This window comes from Typopeltis vanoorti, chromosome 23, assembly GCF_054136105.1.
Source record: "Typopeltis vanoorti isolate ZY-2024b chromosome 23, IOZ_Tvanoo_1.0, whole genome shotgun sequence".
Lineage (NCBI taxonomy): Eukaryota > Metazoa > Arthropoda > Arachnida > Uropygi > Thelyphonidae > Typopeltis > Typopeltis vanoorti.
This window is the reverse complement of record NC_143571.1, coordinates 7,463,093-7,479,100: the sequence shown is the minus strand read 5'-3', so window position 1 is coordinate 7,479,100 and position 16,008 is coordinate 7,463,093. Positions and strand designations below refer to the sequence as shown.

Below are 16,008 nucleotides of genomic sequence, written 5' to 3'. Positions count from 1 at the left end.
AACCTGGTGACTAAATCTGTGCACAATAATCCATATGAGGTCTGATCAAGGCCTTATACAAAGGAATCTTAACCTCTCTATTTCTGCTTGTCAGATTCTCCGCATCATTGCCATTATCTGATGTGATGTCTTCACAACTTATGCAATGTGACCCCAGAATTTCAGGTATTTGTCCACCATCACTCATAGATCTCTCAAATCCTATACTTCTGTTAAAGTTTCCTCACCAAGTGTATACTTTGCATCCCATCGTTGCTTACCAAATCTCAAAACCTTACACTTGGCAACATTGAACTGATAGTTCCACTTACTTGCCCACTCGTGCAATCTATTCAAGTCCTCTTGTAAGGTATTAACATCAGTCTGACTGTGCATTGCTCTCTCCAGGAGCGAGAAGCAGGTTTTTTGGCATGCAGAGTTTTGAAAGATTGGAATGCCTTGCTGGAAGGTGGTGTCTGCAGCAAATCTGTGTGTGTTTAAGGCGTGGTATGATGAGATGTGTGTATGACCTCCTAGATAAGTGTTTGACTCCATGGGGATCTTAAGAAAATAATAATAATAATATTCTTCTATCAATCCTATACTTAAGCTTAAGTATAAGCATGAGGTAACTTCACTAGTCTACTTGTTTATAGAGGCTGTTGACTTCACTTTAATTGCTTTATTTTCCTATAATGCAAAAACATTATAGCCTGGGTTACTACCAAGAAAGGTTTTGAGCTCTATTGAGATTGCATTAGTTGAATATCCTCAGGATTCCAAAAACACGAGTAATCTAAAAAAGGCCACTCTCTCATGATGCTGAAAAAAGGCTCTTTGAGCCCCCTGTTACCTCTTCACTAGATGAAGAAATGTAGGTGTGTGATGCCAAGGTATTAGAGCTGTTGTACAAATTGAATAAGAATTCAGCAATAGGGACTGATGGAATGTCAGCATGTGTTCTGAAAGAGTGTTCAGCTGAACTGGCCATTCCTTTGACCAGGATGTTTAATATGAGTCTCAGAACAGGGAAGATTCTGCAGGAATGTATGGTAATTCCATTGCACAAGGGTGATGCAAAGACTGATGTATCCAACTATCAACCTATTAGTATCTCAGGAGTTGTGGTGAAGATTTTGGAAAAATTGGTTAAAGCCCACATTCAGAAATGGGTTGACAGTGAATCTCTACTTTGCAGTCACTGATCCATTCCCAGATTTACCTTCTGGGAATGGATGTCACAGATCAGTTAAATGACTACGTCCATTTTGAATTCTCCGAACACTTGATGACTCGTCAACATCAGCCTATGTCTCATTCTACATTCTACAATGACTTTTTCAAACAGGAAGCAGAGGAAGAGGGCCTATGCAGCCATGCAGGCCCTCTATAAATAGAGGGCAATATGCAATATGACTTCCCCTCCATCTCTAGCAGACTTAAATGATGATTTTGTTAAATTCTGGAGTACAGTCTTTTCTGCACCACCTCCACACTTCCCTAGTGATGACCAGCCTATGATATTGAGGTCCATTTCTGCTTTTCAAATATACCAGCCTGTCTCCATCCAGGAGATCAAAGCAGCTCTTCCATCCAAATTCTCCACCTCTGGACCTGATTGCTTTCCTGCAGCTAGGCTTCAGAAGGTGCCGTTGAAAGACTCATTGGACATTCTCCTTTCCAGTAAAGCAATATCACCATACCTACGTGCATCAAGAACTATCTTCATTCTGAAGAAAGAAACTTCAAACTGTGCATCAGATTTTAGACCTATTACCATCTCTCCTGTGATACTTAGACCCTATCATAAAATCTTAGTTAAACAACTTCAGAAACATATACAGCATGATTATAGACAGACAGTTTTTGTCCCTTTGGATGGCTGTGCCGAGAATATATATCTTCTTTCTTCTCTTCTCTCTGATTACCGACACCACCTTAAGCCTCTATATATATATATATGGCATCGCTGGATCTTAAAAAGGCCTTTCATAGCATCTCCCTTCCTGCTCTCCTTCGAGCACTGTCTATTGCTGGATGTCCACAACCCTTTCTTTCCTATGTTATGGAGCTATACCTGGGTTGCCCCTTCACTATCAGTACAGGGTCCATTGTGACTTCTATTCCCGCAGTGCAGGATGTTCACCAGGGTGATCCTCTATCTCCCCTTTACTTTAACTGCACCCATAAATCAGTATCTTCACTCTCTTCCTAGCCATATATATTCTATTCTCTAGGCACTGCTTCCTTTAATGCTATGGCCTTTGCAGACGATCTTATTCTCGTCCACTTAGACTGCAGAAACTACTTGATTGGGCAGTTGACCTTTTCTCTATTCGAGGACTTTCTATTAAAGTAAAGAAGTCCTGCTGTTTAGATCCTGTCTCCTGTGGTCATGACAAGAAGCTTAAGGTCGAGACTATAGAGTTTTCCCTGCACTGGATGCTGTTGCATGCTTTGACCATCCTGGAAGAGTGGAGTTACCTCGTTATCATGTTCACCCCAAAGGGAAGGTCTTCTGTCCCTTCTATCCTAGAAGCTGGGATCGCTTCTTTGAGGAAAGCTCCTCTCAAGCCCCATCAAAGAGTGTTTCTCCTTTCCCACTATCTCCTACCTTGCTTTTACCACAAGTTAGTGCATGGTAAGACATATATCTTGGTACTGTCCTAAATGGACAGGGCTATCCGTTCAGTCATGAGATCATGGCTCTGACTGCCACCTGACACCTCTACTGCATATTTCCACTAGAGGGTGAAGGAAGGTGGGCTCAGGGTTCCATCACTTAGATGGCTGATTCCACGCCTGCAGCTGTCCAGAATCGCGAAATTAGAACAATCGTCTTCTCCTATCTGCAGAGAGACTTTCTATAACCCATTAATACAAGAAGACTTCGGGCTGCTCCCATTATCAAGGTACCTTAATTGAGTCAGCCTCCACAGAACACAAGAGATGGGAATCTCTGCTGCACTGTTCTGTAGATGGTGCTCTTTAAAAGAGTCATATCTGGTGCCTTCGCGGCATGATTGGGTCCAGACTCCTCCCTGGGATTGAGTATATTGATCTTATCAGAACGAGGATCAATGCCCTCAATACTTGAGCCTGCAAAGCTCGATGGGATAGAGATGATTCAAACTGTAGGGCTGGCTGCCACCACAGTGAGACATTTTCTCATATAGTCCAGTGTTGCTTCCGCACCCATGTGGTCCGTGTGCAGGGACATGATGCTGTGGTCTCCATTCTGAACAACTGCTTTAAGAACAAAGGTTGGGAGACTGTGGAGGAACCATATTATAGGACCTCCGCAGGTTTGCTTAAAAGAGATGGTGAGATGTGGGTAGTCGATGCCCTCGTGGTGGGAACAGGGTGCCCACTAGCATATAGCCATAATAATAAGGTAAACTATTATAAGAATAACCAAGATCTAGTTAGTAAGATATGGGAGGAGCATGGGGCAACTCCGAGGTTTACCAGAGCCACCATCTCCTTACATGGCATATAGAGTGCAGATAGTTATAAGGACTTAAAACAGCTGGGGCATATGCAGACAGATATAAAAGTTCTTTCCTTGAAGACCCCTACAGGGCACACTGGTGGCATGGCATTGCCACCATAGAATAACTAATGATAACTAGAACAGGCATAGAGTAAAACGCTTGTAAAGGCTTAAGCCTATATCAAGTCTGGACGAGATATCTGACCGTGATGTAAGGGTAGTACTGTCCACAATCAGTACAAAGATTTAAAAAAAAAAAAAAAAAAACAAGTGGTGTACCACAAGGATCAGTGCTTGGTCCACTGTTATTGAATCTGTACATTAATGATATTGGGAAAGATTTCACAAGTGACTTACAGCTATTTGCTGATGATGCAAAGATAGGTAGGGTAATCAGGAATGCTGCTGATATGCAGTCTTTGCAGAATGATTTGAATAGGCTGGAATTGTGGGCATGGGAAAACGGGTGTCAGTTTAATGTCAGTAAATGTGAAATCATTCACTTTGGCATTATTAGATATCCAATGTCATATTATATTGGTGGGATTAGGCTAGAAGAAACTGATGAGTCTAGGGATCTTGGAGTGTTAATAGAAAGGAAGTTGAAGTTCAGTGGCCATGTGACAAAGATTGAAAATACAACTCAAAAGATAATTGTATTGCTGAAACAAACGTGGGGTGCATAAGGGTCAAAGCTGTATAACTGAGAGGAGACCTCGACATCACCTTTAAAGGAATGTGGAGAATCGACCAGCGCTTCTGACCTAATGTCCAATCCTCACCTTCTCGTGGTGCACCCTGATGGGTATCTACCTGGATACTGAACGAATGAGGATGGACTGGCAATTTGGAATTTAGCCGACCAAATTGTAATTCTTATTGGCTTAAACCAAATTATAAAATGATGGTACAACATGACAAAATTTCATGCTGGCTGGGGCGTCGCCCGGTTAAACAAGGCCCCCCGTTGTTTTCAGCAATGAACCAGGGTGAACAGCAAAAAGTCAGCTACTGGAACAAATCTGAAAAAAACACCCCAACTCAACATCACCAGAGTTAAAGATCGGTACTATCAACAACAAATACAGACCATCTTCAGTGGCTACATAGGAATAGCTTTTAAAAAACAAAGTGGAATACGAACAATTGATTATTTAAGAGTAAAACATAATTAAAGATATTAATTCAGAAATTCATATCATATTAAATAACATTAGACTGATAAAAAAAAATTTAATGTGTTATCATGATTAAACTTTCCCAAATTTTTGATATAGACATACAGTCATTACGATTCAAGTTAGAACGTTGAAGTAAGGCCTCTACACTTTCTTTAAATAAACTTCAAATTTGTAGTGACATCTGTGTAGGAGGAGAGCCTTGGACCAATGGATGTTGTGGTTTGTTTCTAAACCATGCTGAGCTAATCCAGATTTCTCAGGTTTGTTGTGTTGAATTGATGACTGATGCTCTTGAATTCTTTTCTCTATGGAATGTCCAGTTTGTCCAAAGTAAGAAAGATTACAATTACAAGGAACTTGATACACACCAGGTAGAGACATGGTTGAGCGTTTATCTTTAGATGAAGGAAAACGGTTGGATAATTTGTTAATAGGTGTATAAGTGGCTGTTAGATCATATTTCTTTAGAATTCTCGAAATTGGTTCTGAAATCCCGGAAATGTAAGGAATTGGAACTCGACGTATTGAATCTTGGTTGTTCTGTGTTGGTTTGTAAGAATTGAAAAGATGTTGCCTACTCTTTTCGGAGAAGCCATTTAGTTTCATGTGCTGTTTGATAGTCGAAAGTCCTTTATATTCGTATATAAAGAATCTTTATATACGGATGTACCTCTCAAAGAGACTTTGGGATTACTAGCTGACATCTTCCCACAAGATATTATAAAACTATTTGAATTCATAATGCACTCTGGATATTTCGTATGTCAAAATAAATTTTACAACCAAGTGGAAGGAACACCCTATGGTAAGTCCACTCTCTCCTGCTTGTAAACTTTTATTTAGAACATTTATGGGAAGTCCACTCTCTCCTGCTCTTGCAAACTTTTATTTAGGACATCTACAAGAAGTCCTGTTCTCATCTATATTCCCTCACCCATCCTTTTGGGTTAAACATATAGACGACATCTTTGCTGTATGGCCTCACAACAGAGACTTCGTACCCTACTTTTTAAGCAGTATCAATTCCTTACATCCTCGTATAAAGTTTACCATGGAAATTGAAAAAGACGACAAGTTATCCTTTTTAGACGTCCTTCTCATCCGTTCACCTTCTGGTATTCTTACAACAAAAGTTGGTATTCTAACAACAATAACAACCTGTGAAAGTTGGTTATCTTACAGAAAACCAACTTTCACAGGTTGTTATATTCTCAAAGAATCTGCTCATCACCCTTGTCAAAAAACAGGAGTCACAAAATGTTTAATCCAACGAGCCAAAACTAACTGTTCAACTTCTCATTTATTACAGAAGGAACTTACAACTATCAAACATCACATGAAACTAAATGGCTTCTCCGAAAAGAGTACGCAACATCTTTTCGATTCTTACAAACCAACACAGAACAACCAAGATTCAATACGTCGGATTCCAATTCCTAACATTTCCGGGATTTCAAAACCAATTTCGAGAATTCTAAAGAAATATGATCTAACAGCCACTTATACACCTATTAACAAATTATCCAACCATTTTCCTTCATGTAAAGATAAACGCTCAACCATGTCTCTACCTGGTGTGTATCAAGTTCCTTGTAATTGTAATCTTTCTTACTTTGGACAACTGGACATTCCATAGAAAAAAGAATTCAAGAGCATCAGTCATCAATTCAAGACAACAAACCTGAGAAATCTGGATTAGCTTAGCATGGTTTAGAAACAAACCACAACATCCTTTGGTCCAAGACTCTCCTCCTACATAGATGTCACTACAAATTTGACTGTTTATTTAAAGAAAGTGTAGAGGCCTTACTTCAATGTTCTAACTCGAATCGGAATGACTGTATATCTATATCAAAAATTTGGGAAAGTTTAATCAGGATAACACATTAAATTTTTTTAAAATTTTTTTTTATCAGTCTAATGTTATTTAAGATCATTATATGAATTTCTGAATTAATATCTTTAATTATGTTTTAAAATGTTTACTCTTCTAATACTTAGCGATATGACATCACGCGGCTCGTTCTATGTATGAATGATCAATTGTTCGTATTCCACTTTGTTTTTTGAAAACTATTCCTATGTAGCCACTGAAGATGTTCTGTAATATTCAGACCGAAATATTTTGCAAATTAAACATTGTTCTTGTGCTAACGTGTATATATTTCTAATAATAGGGGTGACGGAAACAAAAAAGACAAAAACTGGTGAGATCTTTCTGAACAATAAATACAAAATGTAATTTTCAGGCAATGACAATCAAGGAAGAGAAGGAGTAGCCATAGTATTCAACACTAAATACTAGGCTAATCTTCTTGAATGGCAGGAAGTCTCAAGTAGAGTGATGTGGGCAAATATCAGAATGGGGAACTGGACAATAAGACTTATTTGTGCCTATGGTCCCACAGACGATTCTACTAAAGTAGAAATGGAGGAATTTTTTAATGCTTTAGAGAAAGCATCTGACACAATGAAAAAGGAAAAGCTGGACCTTGTTGGGGATCTAAATAGCAGAGTAGGAAATGATTCAGACATACAAAAATATATTGGGAAAATTTGAAGAGAAGAACAAAGCTAATAATAATGGCAAATATTTGTTGGATTTCTGCTCAGGACATGGACTGGTTATTACTAACACCATTATAACATAAAAATTTGCACAAATTCACATGGAGAGAAGAGGCAAGAAATAAGAAAAGTCTCATTGACTATGTTATTGTTGATAGTGACGTTTTCTCCCTGGTGCAGGACACCAGAGTGTACAGAGGATTTGAAATTGGAAGTGATCATTATTTAGTCTTGAGCAGGATAAAATTGAATTTCGTTTTGAAAAGAAAAAAATGTAAGAAAGTTTTAACGCGAATGAAAGTTGAGCAGCTCTCAGATGTCAACTGTAGACTAAAATACACAAAGATTATTGAAGAAAAAATGAAAGAGTTTGAGAACAGTAACTAAACTTCAGAGATTCAGTGGGAAGCCCTGAAGAAAACCTTGATTGATTCAGCCAGAGAGGCATGTGGTGAGGTTGTCTGGAAGGATAGAAAACTCAGAACTCCATGGTGGACACAGGAAGTTAAAGAAGCAGTGAAGGAAAAGAAGAAAGCATATCAAAAGTTCCTGGTAAATAAGTCAGCTTGTGCTCTTAGAGAATACAGAGACAAATGTAAGAAAGCTAAACACTGTGTAAAACAAGCTAAACAAAAGTCATGGACGAACTTTAGCAAGAACATAGAAAATAAATATCAAGAAGGTAGCAAAATATTTTGGAGGTTATTGAAGAAGCTTAGAAATGGAGGAAAGAGTAATGTAAAAGGAGTTAGTGATGATAAAGGTGACACGCTTACATTTGAATGAGGAGGGACGTAGGAATCTGGAGAGAGATTGCTGTTCTGAACGAGTCAGTGTGTCCCAGGGAGGATAATAGCAGGGGTGGCCTCTTGTGTGAATGGATACTTGGGAGAAGGGAGACGATGTCAGGTAACACTGAGCCCCAGTGGAGTCTAGAAGGGATAATGCTGGGTATAGAAACAATGGCATTTATATGCTTTATACTAATTCCAGGAGTATCCGGATAAGGGAGAGGAATTGGTGGCACAGATAGAATCAGACTAGCCAAAAATTACTGGGATCACTGAGACGTGGTTGACAGAAGGGGATATAATAACAGAAACAAAAGTTGCTGGGTATAGCATTTTTCGTCAGGATAGGAGGGGAAAGTGTGGTGGTGGGGTACTGCTTATGATAAGTGATGACCTATGTCCTCTAAGAGTGGAGGCTTTGAAAGGAAGTGAGACAAATGATTTTGAGAGCATATGGTGTGAGGTAGAGGTAGGCAAGACAGGATATTTTGTGCGGTGTTGCTACAGACCCAGGAGCACAGAGGATGGGGACCAGAAGATGTTTAGACAGCTAAGTTTGGCAAGTGCAAGAAGAATGATTGTTATGGGAGCTTTTAACTACAGTAGTATAAATTGGAGAGAGGAAGATGCATGTAGCAATAGGGGAATGGAATTTCTAGAATTCTTGAGAGACAAATGTCTTAGGCAACATGTAACAGAGGGAACAAGAGGTTCAAGAGTTTTGGATTTTGTTATAGCATCAGAAGAGTTGACAATAACTGATATGACATCTCTCCCGCCAGTTGGACAGAGTGACCATGTGGCTTTGACTTGGAAAATGAATAGACATGCAGGAGTATCAAAGAGACAAGAACTTATGTGGAATTATAATGCAGGTGATAGTCTTATACGTCAACTTTGGGACGTTTCATGGAGGGATGAATTGGAAGGGTGGGATATCATTAATGTGTGGGAAATTGTGAAAGAATATTTGTTAGCAGCAATGGTAAGTTGTATACCACGAGTGAAGAAGAGGACACAATTTGGAATAAAGTGGATGACAAACAATATTAAACAGGAATTGCATGTGAAAAAAGGGCTATGGAAGAGATATAAGGAGACAGATGAAGAGAGGATGCATGAAGATTATAAGACACAGGACAAAAGAGTGACTAATGTGGTAAGGAAAGCGAAACTGGAGTATGAGAGGAGATTGGTCTTAAGATCCAAAGAATATCGTAGGGATTTTTTTAGCTATGTGGCTAGTAGGAGGAGAAATGACTGTAGAAGAATGATATTGTTGGATAAAAATGGGAATAGAGTGACTGATGCAGAGGACATAGTGGAATTGTTCAATGAACACTTTATTGGAGTATTTCATCCTAGAGGAGTCAGTTTTAATGCTAGAGGGATAGGGCTGATTCGAGGTTTAGAGGTACAGGAGGAGAGTGTGTTTGAGATACTGAGTACTCTGGATGTCAGTAAAGATTTGGTACTGGATGGTATTTCACCACGAGTTTTGAGAGAACGTGCTAGGGAACTGACAGTGCCTTTAACCTGGCTTTTCGATGAAAGTCTGGCTTCGGTAAAGGTGCCCACGGAATGGAAGGAAGGTAAGATAGTGCCATTGCATAAGGGTGGTAACATACTGGAAGTGTCTAGTTATAGGCCTGTGTGTCATTAGTAGTTGTTAAGATTTTGGAGAAAGTAGTGCGGGACCGTATACAGCATTTGGCAGATGAGGGTAATATTATATGTGAGAGTCAACATGGATTTGTGAGAGGATGCTCTTGTTTTAGCAATATGCTAGCCTTTTATAATAAAGTTACAAGAACATTAGATGAGGTAAAGGCATATACTGCAATTTTCTTAGACTTAGCAAAGGCATGTGACAGGGTGTCAAATGATAAGCTGATATTTAAGTTGCAGCACATGGGTCTGGATGTCAGATTGGTCAACTGGATTCAGGATTGGCTGTCTGATAGGTATCAGAGAGTTGTGTATGGTGGAGCAGTTTCAAGGAGGCAGAGGGTTACAAGAGGGGTCCCACAGGGCTCAGTACTAGGACCTATATTGTTTAACCTTTATATCAATGACATTGCCAGTGGATTGCAAGGGGATATTCAGTTGTTTTCAGATGATGCGAAGCTGGGAAGGATTATTAGTAATAGTGCAGATGTGGTAGCCCTGCAAGAGGATTTGCATAAGCTAGATAGATGGGCAAATATATAGGGGTGTCAAGTTTAATTCAGCAAAATGTAAGGTCTTGAGGTTTGGGAAACATCGATGGGATGCTGCATACTCTATGGAAGTAGTTATACTGTAGGAAGTAGGGGAGACAAGAGATCTGGGGTTGATGATTGATAGAAACCTGAAATTTAGGGGACGTATTGCAAATATGGTGAAGGTAACATAGAGGATTGCTGCAATTCTGAGAAGGACACTGACCTGCAGAAATAAGAGGGTGATCATTCCGTTGTATAAGTCTCTGATCAGACCACACTTGGACTATTGTTCTCAGATTTGTTCCCCAGGATTTGAAGGGGGTAAATTAACTGTGGAAAGGATACAAAGACGGATGACAAAGATGGTTTCAGAACTGTACAAGGATAGTTATGAGGATCGGCTGAGGGAATGTGCAGAGTTTGGTGGATAGAAGAAGGAGAGGTGATATGATTGAGACTTTTAAACTGTTGAGAGGTGGTTACAGGGTTGACACTGGGGGAGTTCTTTCCCTTAGTTGACCAGCAGGAAGGAGTGATGAAAAGAGGCCATCCCTGGAAGTTACAAAAGGAAACTGTGAGCAAGAGGGTAAGGAGTGGTGAGGGCGAGAACGGTCAATGAGTTTAAGGAGTGGTATGATAGACTTTGTGTTTCTTAGGGGGGACCTCCCCTTGATAAGACTTGACAGACTTTATGTTCTTGGGAAGGACCTCCCACAATGAGCCTTTTGACTCCATGGAGGCCTGAATAATAATAATAATAATAATAATAATAATAATGAAAACGGGAGAAAAACTTCAAGAAATTGCTAAATGAAACAAGCAGTGATAGCACAGTGATAAAAAACACTCAACAGGTATACAATCAGGAATACATACCCATACTTGAAGTAGAAAAAGCCATCCGAGGCTTAAAATGTGGAAAGGCAGCAGGAGTAGATGATATTCGACCAGAAATCCTGAAATATGGTGGTATAAAATTCTTGCAGTGACTGCACTGTATAAAATTCTCGCAGTGACTGCACTGTATAAAATTCTCGCAGTGACTGCACTGTATAAAATTCTCGCAGTGACAACTCTACTCCAATCACCGGGACAAATTCCCGATGATTGGAGTAGAGCTCTAATAGTACCCATATGTGAAAAGGGAAATAAAACTGAATGTGAGAATTACAGAGGTATTTCCCTACTGAGTGTTGCTGGCAAGATCTATGCAAGTATACTTGAGAAACTGTTGAGAAGAATTGTGGAAGAAAAGCTTGATGAAGAACAAGCTGGATCAGGGCAAATAGAGGCTGTCAGGATCAGATCTTCATGTTATGACAAATAGTCGAGAAAGCATAGGAATATAACAGAGATCTGTATTTAAGTTTTCTCAATTTGGAAAAGGCATATGACAATGGAGAAGCTATTCAATATGCTACAGTTATATGGTGTCAATGGAGCATTATATCAAGCAATACTTAGTCTTTATTTGAGTTGTTGTAAGTCAGCAGTTAGAATTGCAGAAGTACTGGAAGATGGTTTAATGTTAAATCTGGTGTGAGACAAGGATGTACATTATCCCCTCTGTTATTCATTATCTATATGGATCACATTATGAAGGAAAGTGGTATTAAATATGACATCAAAATTGGAGATGTTAATGTCAGCTCTTTGCTTTATGCGGATGATGTTATACTTCTAAATAAATCCGCTACAAGTCTGCAAGATTCTCTGACTAAATTGAATAGCTGTTGTAATAGATATGGTATGAAGGTCAGCAATAAAAAGACAAAGACAATGAAAATAGGTAGAATCGTTGAAAATGTCAACTGTGTTGTGAATGGGGAACCTGTGAAACAAGTAAAACATTTCAGCTACTTAGGCACGAATTAAATATGGAAATAGACAACAGGATCAACAAAGCTGGTATGGTAGGAAGTCAATTGAATAAATTCATATGGAATAAGAGAGAAATTAGTCGGAACACTAAATTAGCTGTATACAAGACAGTGTTCAAACCAGTTTTAACTTATGGATCTGAGAGCTGGGTCAGAAGTAAAACTTGACCAAAGACTAGATACCGCAGATATGAGAGTACTGAGAAAGATAAGAGGCATTAACAGATGGCATTAATGGCAATATCATATTAAAAATGAGGATATTAGGAAAGAACTTGACATTGTCAGCATCCTGGAATGCGTTAGCAGAACTAATCTCAGGTGTTATGGTCATTTAAACAGAATGGGCGAGGAAAGATTGGCCAAACAAGTGTTCTCTGCCAGGTTGGCAGGAAAACGACCCAGAGGAAGACCAAGATATAGGTGGTTTGATAGGGTACAAAGTGCCATAGACGACAGTAATATAAGATCTGATAATATTGGAGTCTTGACAAGTAATAGACTGATCTGGAAGAAAATTGTAGATAGGAAGTTAGTAATGATGTACATTTTTCATGTAGTACTATCATATCCTGTACATCCCTTGAGGGTACATGGCAGGAATTTGATGATGATGATGAAACAATTGTTCGCATGTAAAGATAAGGATGTTAATTTGCCTCTTTACAAGGCCTGGATAAGACATCACTTGAACTGTTGTGCGTAGGTCTGATCTCCTGGTTTCCATTGTGATTCTGATATATATTGGAGAGAGAGTACAAAGGAGAGTGTTAAAAATGATATCAGGATTGTGGAATACTGATTATGAACACAGAATGAGAATTTGTAGACTGCAGACACTAGGAAACAGGAGAAAGGGGGGGGGGATATGATTGAGACTTACAAACTTCCTAAAGGTTCATACAGGATTTCAACTGATGGAATTTTTCAATTTATGGAGGGTGGAGAAAGGATGAGAGGGCATTCTTGGAAGCTGAGAATGAAGGCTGCCAAGAAGGGAGTGAGGGCTAGATTTTTCTCTCAGAGGGTGATGCGTGATTGGAATGGATTGCCTTTGGATGTTGTGAGTGCACGCAGTGTGAATGAATTCAAGAATAACTATGATAGCTGGTGTGTGTGTGTAGTATGTGGTCTCCCTTGATGAGTCTCTGACTCCCTGGATTTCTCTCTTAATAATAATAATAATAATAATAATAATAATAATGTGAATCTTCCGCTTTGTATGATAGCAGACAAATTCTGCAGCATGTGAGACCTTCTACTTAGCGCAGAGTACAGAATGTACCTTTAGGGCAACTCCTAAACAAATATTATAAAATATCATCAGTGGGAGTCAGATCAAAGAAGACTGAAAGGTGAATTCAAATACAAACATAATTCCTGCAAATTACAGAGATTTTCCACATACAAGTAGAAAAAAAAAAAGGCATCATATTATTAAATACTATGGATGAGAAATCGATATTGAAAGTTTTCCGCTTAGTTACAATGTATATTATACTTGACAAAATTATAATCCTGTCAGGTATAAGCTGAATGTTACTTATCATTCCAATCTATACTATCATAATTAAAATCATCCATAATGATTAACCTCTTATTTTTCTTATTTGCTTGACTAATATTAGCACATTTCATTGTGATTGCTATCCACATTACAAAGTCTATAGCAATATTCAATTAAATATTTTATTCTATCCAACCTTTCACATTGTATTGATGAGAAATAGATATTGAAAGTTTTTCTGCTTAGTTACAATGTATATTATATTTGACAAAATTATAATCCTGTCAAGTATAAGCTGGATGTTACTCATCATTCCAATCTATACTATCATAATTAAAATCATCCATTATTATTGACTTCTTATTTTTCTTATTTGCTTGACTAACTTCAGCATATTTCACTATAGCAATATTCAATTAAATATTTTATTCTATCCAACTTCTCATATTCCTGTCTGGATGTCATCTTCATCCAATCACATCCCACTTATTCTGATAATTTTTTTGGGGGGTGAATAAACTCTATCAATGTAATAATTTCATTTTATGATAATTCTGGCATTCATATACAAACATAGTAGTTCATTTCAGTGAAACGAGTTGGAAGTTTCACTCCTTCAGTTTCAGTGAAACTGAAGGAGTGAAAGAATGCCACAATGTGCAAGAGAAAGTGAGCGACGAGGGGGTGAAAGAAAATATGAATGAGGAAAAGGAAGTAAAGTGCAGCTGAATGAGAGGTAGCAAGATATAGAGTGAAATTGTCTGAATGTAAGATTTCATGAAACAGATATTGGAAATGAAAAATGAAATGAAGAAACTAGTGAGAGTATCAGTTGTGATTGCAGAGAGGAATGATCTAACTGGACATTAGAAGTATGTGAGGATGAATATCATGAGACTATTGAGAAGAGTGAAAGATAACAGTGTAGTAGGAAAGATTGTCAGTGTGTTACCCAGCTATGATGATGATGAGCTGCAATGGAGAGCCAAAATCATGATTAGTATGCTGGCAGAACTGTGTGAGAAGGGAGTGCAGTTTGTGGATGTATGGCATGTGTTTGAGGGAAGAATGAAATTATACACGCGTGATGGGTTGCATTTAAATGGCTTTGGAGTGAGTGTGCTGGAGAAAGAAGTGTTGCTGGATGAAAGTATAGTGTGTGGAAGTACAGTGTGTGATGTGTGTAAGAGATCAGAAGGAAAAGATGAAGAGAAAATCATGAGAGTGGTACTGAAGAGACAGAAGCACTTGGCAGTGGAAACAGTAGTAGTGTGAGAGAGGAAAAGAGAATGGGAATACAATAGGAACAGGGAAACGGGGGGAGGGGGCACTCGCGTGGACAGGGAGACATGGCATACAGAGAGTGAATATTAAAGTGGCAGTGAATGAAGTGTGTATGAAGATGGAGTATATTGCAATGTGGGTGGAGAAGTGGAGACTGAGCAGGTATATGTGGTAAGTGGCGATAAAGGTGATTGAGCAAGTGTAGTGGGGGAATCACAATCAACATATAACTTGGATAGGACTGGCTATAGACCTAAATATGAACTTTGTGTTTGTTTACAAATGCCAGAAGTATCAGAAATAAAGGGGATGAAAAGGTTTCAGTGATCGAGTTTATTCGCCCCGAAATCATTGGAATAAGTGAAACATGGCTGATGAAGATGATATCGTAAATGGAAATAGAAGAAATCGAAGGGAACAATATTTTTCATGAGGATAGAAAGGGAAGGAAGGAAGGAGGGAATGCTGCTGATGATAGCAAGGGAGTTAAGTTCACATAAAGTAGATATGAAAGGAGGAAATAGTGGTAATGATTATGAGTCAGTGTGGTGTAAGATGGAGGTTGAGAGGAAGACATATTTAGTTGGATGTTGCTATAGGCCTGGGAATGTGGAAGGTGGTATGAATAAATGTATTAACAACTTGGATTAGTGAACAAAGGAAGGGTAATTATTATGATTGATTTTAATTATGGTGGTATACATTGGAATGAAGAGAGAGCATTTGGGAATGAGGAAAATGAATTTCTTGAGTTCTTCAGAGATAATTATCTCAGGCAGCATGTAAAGAAAGGCACGTGAAGATCAAGAGTTCTAGATTTCGTCATTTCATCAGAGGATGCAATTATTAGAGGGGTTTCACATTTTCCTCCAGTTGGCGAAAGTGATCATGAAGTAATCACCTGTGTTGTGGCTAGTCATATGCAGACTTTTGCAAGGAAAGGATATATGTGGAATATAAGGCTGGTGATTATGACAAGCTTAGGAGACAACTTCGAGATATAACATGGAAAGAGTAGTTGAGCGGTAAGGAAATAAATGCTGCACGAGAACTTGTATTTCTTTGTAAGTTCCCATGCAGAATTTATTTCCTGTTATAAATACATAACAGCATCAATGTAC

General features: G+C 38.6%; 1 protein-coding gene across 3 annotated transcripts in view; it reads right to left on the bottom strand.

Annotated features, from left to right (window-relative positions):
• LOC150093599 (NEDD4-like E3 ubiquitin-protein ligase WWP1) overlaps positions 1 to 16,008 on the bottom strand; it is a 356,729-nt gene that overhangs the window by 88,334 nt on the left and 252,387 nt on the right. The gene's annotated exons all lie outside the window — the stretch shown is intronic.